General features: G+C 43.4%; 1 pseudogene; it reads left to right on the plus strand.

Moving 5' to 3' along the window:
- The first annotated feature begins 10015 nt into the window (after nt 1-10015).
- LOC141142031 (U4 spliceosomal RNA) lies at nt 10016-10080 on the plus strand (annotated as a pseudogene).
- The last annotated feature ends 205 nt before the right edge of the window (nt 10081-10285 follow it).

Below are 10285 nucleotides of genomic sequence, written 5' to 3' on the forward strand. Positions count from 1 at the left end.
AGGGACACCTCTCTACTGACCACAATTATAAAGCAAACTTCTCCACTGACCACCAATAAAAAGGAAACTTCCTATAATGGGAAACTTCTTCAATGACCACAATATAAAAGGAACCTCTCCACTAACCACCTACAGTCAGGTCCATAAATATTGGGACATCAACACAATTGTAATCTTTTTGGCTCTATACACCACCACAATGGATTTGAAATGAAACAAACAAGATGTGCTTTAACTGCAGACTTTCAGCTTTAATTTGATTGTATTTATATCCAAATCAGGCGAACGGTGTAGGTGTAGTTTGTATATGTGCCTCCCACTTTTTAAGGGACAAAAAGTAATGGGACAATTGGCTGCTCAGCTGTTCCATGGCCAGGTCTGTGTTATTCCCTCATTATACCATTTACAAGGAGCAGATAAAAAGGCCAGAGTTCATTTCAAGTGTGCTATTTGCATTTGGAATCTGTTGCTGTCAACTCTCAATATGAGATCCAAAGAGCTGTCACTATCAGTGAAGCAAGCCATCATTAGGCTGAAAAAACAAAACAAACACATCAGAGAGATAGCAAAAACATTAGGTGTGGCCAAATCAACTGTTTGGAACATCCTTAAAAAGAAAGAATGCACCGGTGAGCTCAGCAACACCAAAAGACCCAGAAGACCACGGAAAACAACTGTGGTGGATGACTGAAGAATTCTTTCCCTGGTGAAGAAAACACCCTTCACAACAGTTGGCCAGATCAAGAACACTCTCCAGGAGGTAGGTGTATGTGTGTCAAAGACAACAATCAAGAGAAGACTATACCAGAGTGAATACAGAGTGTTCACCACAAGATGTAAACCATTGGTGAGCCTCAAAAACAGGAAGGCCAGATTAGAGTTTGTCAAACAACATCTAAAAAAGCCTTTACAATTCTGGAACAACATCCTATGGACAGATGAGACCAAGATCAACTTGTACCAGAGTGATGGGAAGAGAAGAGTATGGAGAAGGAAAGTAACTGCTCATGATCCAAAACATACCACCTCATCAGTGAAGCATGGTGATGGTAGTGTCATGGCGTGGGCATGTATGGCTGCCAATGGAACTGGTTTTCTTGTATTTATTGATGATGTGACTGCTGACAAAAGCAGCAGGATGAATTCTGAAGTGTTTCAGGCATATTATCTGCTCATATTCAGCAAAATGCTTCAGAACTCATTGGACGGCGCTTCACAGTGCAGATGGACAATGACCCGAAGCATACTGTGAAAGCAACCAAAGAGTTTTTTAAGGGAAAGAAGTGGAATGTTATGCAATGGCCAAGTCAATCACCTGACCGGAATCCGATTGAGCATGCATTTCACTTGCTGAAGACAAAACTGAAGGGAAAATGCCCCAAGAACAAGCAGGAACTGAAGACAGTTGCAGTAGAGGCCTGGCAGAGCATCACCAGAGATGAAACCCAGTGTCTGGTGATGTCTATGCGTTCCAGACTTCAGGCTGTAATTGACTGCAAAGGTTTTGCAACCAAGTATTAAAAAGTTAAAGTTTGATGGATGATTGTTAATCTGTCCCATTACTTTTGGTCCCTTAAAAAGTGGGAGGCACATATACAAACTGTTGTAATTCCTACACCGCTCACCTGATTTGGATGTACTGTAAATACCCTCAAATTAAAGCTGAAAGTCTGCAGTTAAAGCACATCGTGTTTGTTTTATTTCAAATCTATTGTGGTAGTGTATAGAGCCAAAAGGATTAGAATTGTGTCGATGTCCCAATATTTATGGACCTGACTGTATGTAAGAGGAAGTTCTCTACTGACCACAAATGTATGGGGAACTTCTCTACTGACCACCTCTTCGCTGACCACTAAAGAAGCGCTTCACTATCCACAAATGTGAGGGACTCCACTTCAATAAACACCAATGTAAGGGGGCAATATCATTTTCAATGTGTGCTTTTATTTTTTACTGTTACTACACTGTGCACCAATGTAAGGGACACTTCTGCAATGATCACCAATTCAAAGGAGCACTTCTCCACTGATGATGACTAATGTAATGCAGAAATTCCTTACTGACCATCAATGCAAGGGATGCTTCTGTACTGCCCGCTAATGTAAAGGCACAGTAAATGGTCCATCAATGTAAAGAGCACGTTTTGAACCATATCAATCCAAATTCAAACATTTTAATTTAAAAAATAATAATAAAAAATGTAATAAAAACAAATGTAGGAAGGCACAACCATAACCACCAATGTAAGATGGACCTCGCCATTAAACACCAGTATAAAGGGGGTGTGCTCCACTGACCACCAATGTAAGGGGGCAATATGATTTTTAATGTGTGCTTTTATGTTTTGCTCAATATTGCTATTTTTTTATTTAATACATATTTCTAAAAAAAAATAAAAATGAGGAGGGAGTTGTTTTTGCAATTCATAATGCAATAGTATTCTACTGTGAAAATCTACCCTTGATAGATCCAATTTTCCTCCAAGAATGATCCATTGGGTGTACCCACAGAAAGACACTACACTTTCTCATTAGATTCAATAAAGATTTAATTAAAAAAAAAAGTTCAACTGAAGTTCAGTGCAGCACAAATGAAATATTCTAAGTACTAAAACAGTGGCTGACAACTGATAGAAATGAGAGATATCCATCAAAACAATTCTCTAACCTACTGGTAAAGAACTCTCTGCTGATCCTTTTTGAGAAATGGTAGCAATTCAGTCTGTGAGAGTTCAGAGCACTTAACGACTGAATGATGTCTGCTTCTGCTCAAAGCTCAGATATAATTGAGCAGCTGAAAACTGCATGAGGGACAAAAATCACAGGATATATTTTATATTTTTTCATCAGTAGTTCACCTACAGTAACTCTGCAGTAACTCTGATCTTACATTTTCATTGAAACATTGTTGTGTAAAATCACCCCAATGTACAAGGAGCCACTAAAGTGAATTTTGGGAGAGTTGGGGGTAGGTTGAAGAATGGAGTGGAATTTAACTATAGGTCTGCTGTAATTAAGCCCCTATGTGTTATTTCGGTAGGCTGGTCTTACATCGAGCACAGAAGACCTTTCATTTACACCGTGAAACAAGGAACAAAGAAACCAATACACTGACATTCAGGCAGGAGCTGAAAATGACATCATATGTTTAATTTAACATGTCATTCCGTTCATGATGGCTTGCACGTTTAGCTAAATACATATAAAAGCTTTACTTTAAGTCACTAGTTAGTTACAATGTACTTACACACTAGCCTTTGGGGCATGGAAAGCATGTTATTTTCAATGTACATAGCACACACGTCTCTAGATTCAGGGGACAAAAAGGCTGGGCCTCTTGTATCGCAGATGTGGTTTTATGGTTTAACCATAGGTGGATCCATCTTCTATAAATTACTAATTGGCCTTTTGATCTATTGGGTTCTTTTGTAGAATCCCTGGCTGTATAAGCCAGGGATTCTACAAAAGAACCCAATAGATCAAAGGGCCAATTAGTAATTTATAGAAGATGGATCCACTTGGGTCTAAGTAAGCAATAAGACACAGGACCTTGGTCACTCGAAATAGGAGTGCTTAAAGTAGACCTATGGTTAAACCATAAAACCATATATGTGATACAAGACGGCCAGTACCACTCATCCTCGCTATAACTGTCCAGCAGCATGCACACATAATCCAGCTTCCAAACTTCACTTACCCCATAAACAAGAGGTAAATCACATTTTATTTTAGATATCGTATTTAAAAGGACTGTTTGCATTTTAATCACTGTGAGAGGAAAAAAGGCCTTACAGGAACTTCTGATTTCAAAGCACTGATGTGTACTTGTGATGGTGATGTCACAGTAATGCCGACCCAGTTTTGTCTGCACAACTGGGGTGAATAAGGTATTTGAAGATAATGGGTGGCAGAGAACAAAACCAGCATATTCTATACACCCTGAGAGCAAAAGAAACCTTGTGGCAGCCTGATTTACTGAAAATACTGCAGACCTACAACCCAAGGATATATCCATAACCCTGACGTGTGCAATGGAGAGGAACAAGAAATAAGTTCTGGCTCCCATTGATTTTCTATCAAGCTCCCTGTGCTTTAAGCCATCAACAGGTTGTGTCTAGCTTGTGTCAAGGCAACAGGATATGCAAATATTTAAAGTAACGTTAATGAGCACTGAAGCTGACAAAAAGGTATTCTATATCCACCAACCACCATTGCCTGAATTAATACCTTTTGATGTAAATGTTATGATGTAACTCATAATTTGGAACTTATAGCATAACTAACCCAATAACTAAAATGTAATCTATTGCATCCTAACAGTCCTTAGATGTGGTGGCTGCATTCAGCAAGTACAAAAAATACCTGTTGAACTTGCCAGAAATTATCTTTGCACTTCGTGATAGATCAACTGGAACCATAAAACAATTTTATCTTCCTTCTGTTAATTACTAATCACCCCTTACTACACATAATGGAGATGAACAAAGCCAGACATGGTTAAAGTCAAGCCAGGAACAGGAACTGTGTTATTCACAGGATAACCAGGTGAAAATAACGGAAAGCTGCAATATATTAAATTTTTGTTTTTGAGTGTAGATACGCTTTATTACATATTTTATATTTTGTTTTAGTGCATGTCCACCTGTTCCTGAGTCTTACCATAAGGTATGCAACTGCAGCACTCCAGCCACAGGCATGACACAGACATGATGATGATGGGATTTGTAGTTTCACCACAGCTAGAGTGCTGAGGTTGCCTACCACTGTCTTAGCTCCCATGTACTTTCCATCAGTTACCTACAGTGCATCCGGAAAGTATTCACAGCACTTCACTTTTTCCACATTTTGTTATGTTACAGCCTTATTCCAAAATGTATTAAATTCATAATTTTCCTCAAAATTCTAAAAACAATGCCCCATAATGAAAACATGAAAGAAGTTTGTTTGAAATCTTTGCAAATTTATTAAAAATAAAAAAACAAAAAAAATCCCATGTACATAAGTATTTGCTTAAGACTTTGGTGAAGCCACCAATTACAGCTTCAAGTCTTTTTGAGTATGATGCTACAAGTTTGGCACACCTATTTTTGAGCAGTTTCTTCCATTCTTCTTTGCAGGTTGGATGTGGAGCGTCGGTGCACAGCCATTTTCAGATCTCTCCAGAGATGTTCAATGGGGTTCAAGTTTGGGCTCTGTCTGGGCCACTCAAGGACATTCACAGAGTTGTCCCATAGCCGCTCCTTTGTTATCTTGGCTGTGTGCTTAGGGTTATTGTCCTTTTGGAAGATGAACCTTTTCCCCAGTCTGAGGTCCAGCGCTCTGGAGCAGGTTTTTATCAAGGATATCTCTGTACATTGTTGCATTCATCTTTCCCTCAATCCTGACTAGTCTCCCAGTTCCTGCCACTGAAAAACATCCCCACAGCATGATGCTGCCACCACCATGCTTCAGGGATGGTATTGGCCAGGTGATGAGCGATGCCTGATTTCCTCCAGACATGGTGCTTGCTGTATATAGGCCAAAGAGTTCAATCTTTGTTTCATCAGACAAGAGAATTTTGTTTCTCATGGTCTGAGAGTACTTCAGGAGCCTTTTGGCAAACTCCAGGTGGGCTTTCACGTGCCTTTTACTGAGGAGTGGCCACTCTACCATACAGGGCTGAGGAAACTATGAGGGCAGAGGACACTATGGGGGCAGAGGACACTATGGGGGCAGAGGAAACTATGGGGGCAGAGGACACAGGACACTATGGGGGGCAGAGGACACTATTGGGGCAGAGGACACTATGTGGGCAGAGGACACTTGGGTGCAGAGAACAGAGGACACTATGGGGGCAGAGGAAACAGGACACTATGGGGGCAGAGGACAGAGGACACAGGACACTATAGGGACAGAGGACACTATGGGGACAGAGGACACTATGGGGGCAGAGGACACAGGACACTATGGGGGCAGAGTACATTATGGGGGCAGAGGACACTATGGGGCAGAGGACACATGACACGATGGGGGAAGAGAACAGAGGACACTATGAGGACAGAGGACTCTATGGGGCAGAGGACACTATGGGGGCAGAGGACAAAGGACACTATGGGGGTGGAGGGCACTATGGGGACAGGGGACAGAGGACACTATGGGGGCAGAGAACACTACAGTAGGGGGGTGCAGGGACAGAGGACCCTATTCGGAACCCCGTCACCCCTGGGGACAGGGACACCTTCTCACTTGGGGGAGGGACACCTCACCTGGGGACAGGGACCCCATCATCCCTGGGGACAGGGACTCCATCTCACCTGAATAAAGGGGCCCCTTCTTACTTGGGCACAGGGACCCTTTCTCACTTGGGGACAGGGACCCCATCACCCCTGGGGAAAGGGACTCCTCACTTGGGGACAGTGACCCCATCACCCCTGGGGACAGGGCCCCCATCGCCCCTAGGAACGGGGCCCCCATCTCCCCTAGGGGCAGGAACCCCATCTGCAGACCATACTGGCTGGCATCAGCCACCCTTGGGTGCCAGGAAGGGGGAGAGGGCAGTAAAATCCGAATCCCTAGCCACATGCTCCATCAGGGTGAACTGGTTTTGTATTAGTGAAGCACCTTAAAGTGAGGTAAACCTTTACTGTTATTATTACTATGCTAGGATTATTAGTATCTTCATTTATTAGCAGGTGAATGTGGCCCTCCATGCATTCACATACATTAAATCCAGCCCTTAAGTGGAAAAAGGTTGCTGACCCCTGCTGTAAATCAATCTCCACTTGCTTCAATGCTGTATCTTGGCCTAGGCCGACAAGGCAAAAAAGCTGCCCTGCCCCGCACGAAAAGAACAGCCTCCTCCTGGCTCCCACATGAAAAGAGTCCCTGGCAGCTTGCGCTAGTAGTGTAGTGCCAGCCTTATGGGGCAGACTGGGCCGGGGGGCAGGGTCCAGGAGGCAAATCGGTCTGGCGCACCCATAAAGCGGCCGCACTGCTGCCGGTATGATAATACCAGCCGGTGACCGGTGACAGGCCTGACAATCTGACAGACTGGCGGCCGCACTTAATACAACTGGTGGCCAGCAATACTAGTAAGTGTGGCACTGGCAGATCTTAGTAGCCTAATGCTCTGCCCACCTTCCTCCCTGGCGTCCTTGGGAGGAAGTTACGATATGTAATGTAACTTCCTCCCAGGGCTCTCTGTGTCAATAGCGCAGAGAAGAGAGAAGGGAAGCCCCCAGGTATGGTAGCAGAGGGTTTTTCTTTTCTTTGCAATCTCACTAACAACTCTGAAGAGGGCATTTAGGTGGTTTCCTTCATGCCTGATAACTTTGAAGAGATATATAAAGTGATTACGGGATTATTTCCTTGTGAGTCATACTTTGAGCGTTAACGAATCTTACCTGTTGTCCTGGAATGGATAGGTTTAAATCTTAAAAGTTCCGGTGTTGGTGTAATAAAAAAACTGGGCTTTTTGTAGTCTTCTGGATGAGAAGTAAAGCTGGAACATACTGTATACTTTTTTTGCTCATGTTTTTCCCTATAGGAACATCTTTATGCCAGTTAATCCTGTTTTATTTAGCAAAATTGATTGCAATTAAACATACACAGGTTAAAGATCTTTCAGTCTGTGTGTTGACATATTTTGAGGTCATTTTTGACCTGATTGATTCATAATTCTTTGACTATAAAACTGGTTTGTGAATGTCACATGACCACCATCAAATAGAACATTAATTGGGCAGGTCCCCAACCCCGGTGTTCCTCCTGTGAAAAATGGGACTTACATCCAAGAGAGGTACCTGTGTGGTCAGATCGGCATTGGATGTCATATCATCCACAAATATGGATCTAGCCCAACTCTATCTGCTGGCCCAATGTGAGATTATTTAGGGGTATTTTAGCAGGTGAATATGAGCACTTCCACCACTGGAAGTACCTTTGTTATCACTTAGCACTGGCATTTGTTCTGACATCAATTTGAGATGTTTCAGTGGTCATTCGGAATTCATTGACAGGTGCACTTGACCTCCTTCTGACCTGTATTTACCTGTGCTTCATGCAGATTTTGCATTCCACTTGCATAGATATGGAAAACCTACTTGAAGCAAGCAAAAGCCTCTCAACACAGGAGCTTAGGGTAAATTCACACCAGCCGTTGCATTGCAACATGTGTGGTGGTGAGGTCCAGAAGGACCAGTGCCGTGTTGATGCACTGATACCAGAGCAGTGCAGTGCACTGCTCTTTTTTTTTGCAAACAAACTTTATTAAATTGTCACATTTATAGAGTTCTATTGGCTGCCATGCGGTGACCCATGCTGTGCTGGAAAAAAGTACTGCGTGCAGTACTTTTTTCAGTGCACGCCACCATAGCGCAGGCCATGATTTTTCCTTGTCTTTTGTTGGGGGTGCTATGGGGCTGGGTGGAAATAGCCACAAAATACAGTCCCACTGCACCTGGTGTGAAAGGACCCTTAAGCAGGCCATAGATTATGCAATTTTCTTACCTGCAACTATGGGTTGCAGGCAAGAAAATTGCTTGATTTCCCCCATCAACACTGACTGTGGAGCTATCATGTTCACCAGGCTGGGGGGCACGGGGAGACATCCCTGCTGGGAGAACACAGTGATTACTGCTAGCGGCTATAGCAGGAAGGGGTGTGGCCCTGACAGGAAGGGGTGGGTCATATTTAAATTGGGGGTGCACGAGTTTAGTCAGGCCTAGGACAGCGCAGAACCTTAATACATCACTGACTTGCTTCCCTGCTGCTATCTGAACATAGGAGGTCAGCCACTCAGCATGGGTGCCATTCAGAAAATGCTTTGTATTTTCAAAATGAATGGAAAGCGTTCTCTGATTGGACAAGGTGGAGAACTGTCCAGTCTGAGAACAATTTGCATTCATTTAGGAAATTCCAGGCATGTGCCAACCTGCCAATTTTTTTTGTTCAGACTGCAGCACTGCAGACACTCGTGGTACGGGAAAGGTGCGTTTTCCACATCACACTGGAAACGCGCTGCCTTTGCGATCTGCTGCGGATGCTGATGCATTATTAATGGTACCTCAAATGCAATGTGTTTACCAAATCAATTGGTACCGCAGTACCATGTGATTTGGTGTAGTGTTTCTTTTTAAAGTAGTGCTTGCACTACTTTCTCCACATTCTGGTGCAATTTCAGCCCAAGCAAATGAACACGTGGGAATCGCATGGGAATGCGGCACACGTTCCTACACGGCATGCATTTTTACTGTGCAAAATTGAGCTAGAGAGCTAAGACTGCACGGCACAGTGTTAAAGCTCGGTTAACATTGATGCGATGCAAGAAACCTGCGAATCCATTGCAGGTTCCCGTATCACACCCGACTCGCAGGCAGTTCACACTGCCATATGCGAACTGCTGGGAGTGTCAATAGAAAGTTAATGACAACCCCACATCGGTTCGCATATCGCAGTACGAACTGGGTCCTGTACGAAGGGTCCTGTACGAGTTTGGGCCGAATGCGATGCAAATTCAGCCATACAATCTGTATGGCTGAAATCGCATCGCATCGCGCAGACATCACATGTGATTTGAACTGCAGTGTGGTGCAAATCACATCCGATGTCAGACAGCACACCAGTGTGAACCAAACCTTAAGGTGGACACATTGCTGGTAAGAACTTGGCACTGGTGTCATTGAGCGATGTAAGACATCTATGGGATCACAGGCGGTATTGGAATCCAGACATGCAAATAACAAACAATTGACACCAGGTGGATGAAAATGGCTGCGGCCTTATTTATTGGTTTTCATAAAATATATCTTTTAATATATAATTCATCATATTTTATCACATTCAAATCTTATCATATTATCAACTGTTTAAAACCAACAAAACCAGCTGTCATTAAGGCTTGAGCTGTAAAGTACATTAAATCCAGCTCAATAACTGTCGTTTTTCTAGGTGAAAAGGACCTACCACATAAAAAGGCAGCAAAGGGGGGGAGCTCCGGTCACTGGCAACGATTCACCTCAGCTATCCCTTTAAATAGGGGCTTTGCGCAGTGGCAGTATCATAGCCAATGAGGTTCAACTGAGGCGTGATTATTACTAATTGCTTCTCGGCCTTTTGGCTAGGATCAAGTGTAGTATCTGTTCTTATCAGTTTCCAGGAGGTGGCGCTTGCAGTTGCTATGCAAAGTCTGCTGGAGTGAAGGTGACCTGAAGCGGTTCGTAGCCGAAAGGGAAGCCTTCTGATAGGGATGGAGAACCACGGGGTCTGAACCAGAGGGTCGGGACCCTGGTCTTCTGGCCTGGATTGGG

The sequence above is a fragment of the Aquarana catesbeiana genome, linkage group LG04 (genome assembly GCF_042186555.1).
Source record: "Aquarana catesbeiana isolate 2022-GZ linkage group LG04, ASM4218655v1, whole genome shotgun sequence".
Taxonomy (NCBI): Eukaryota; Metazoa; Chordata; class Amphibia; order Anura; family Ranidae; genus Aquarana; species Aquarana catesbeiana.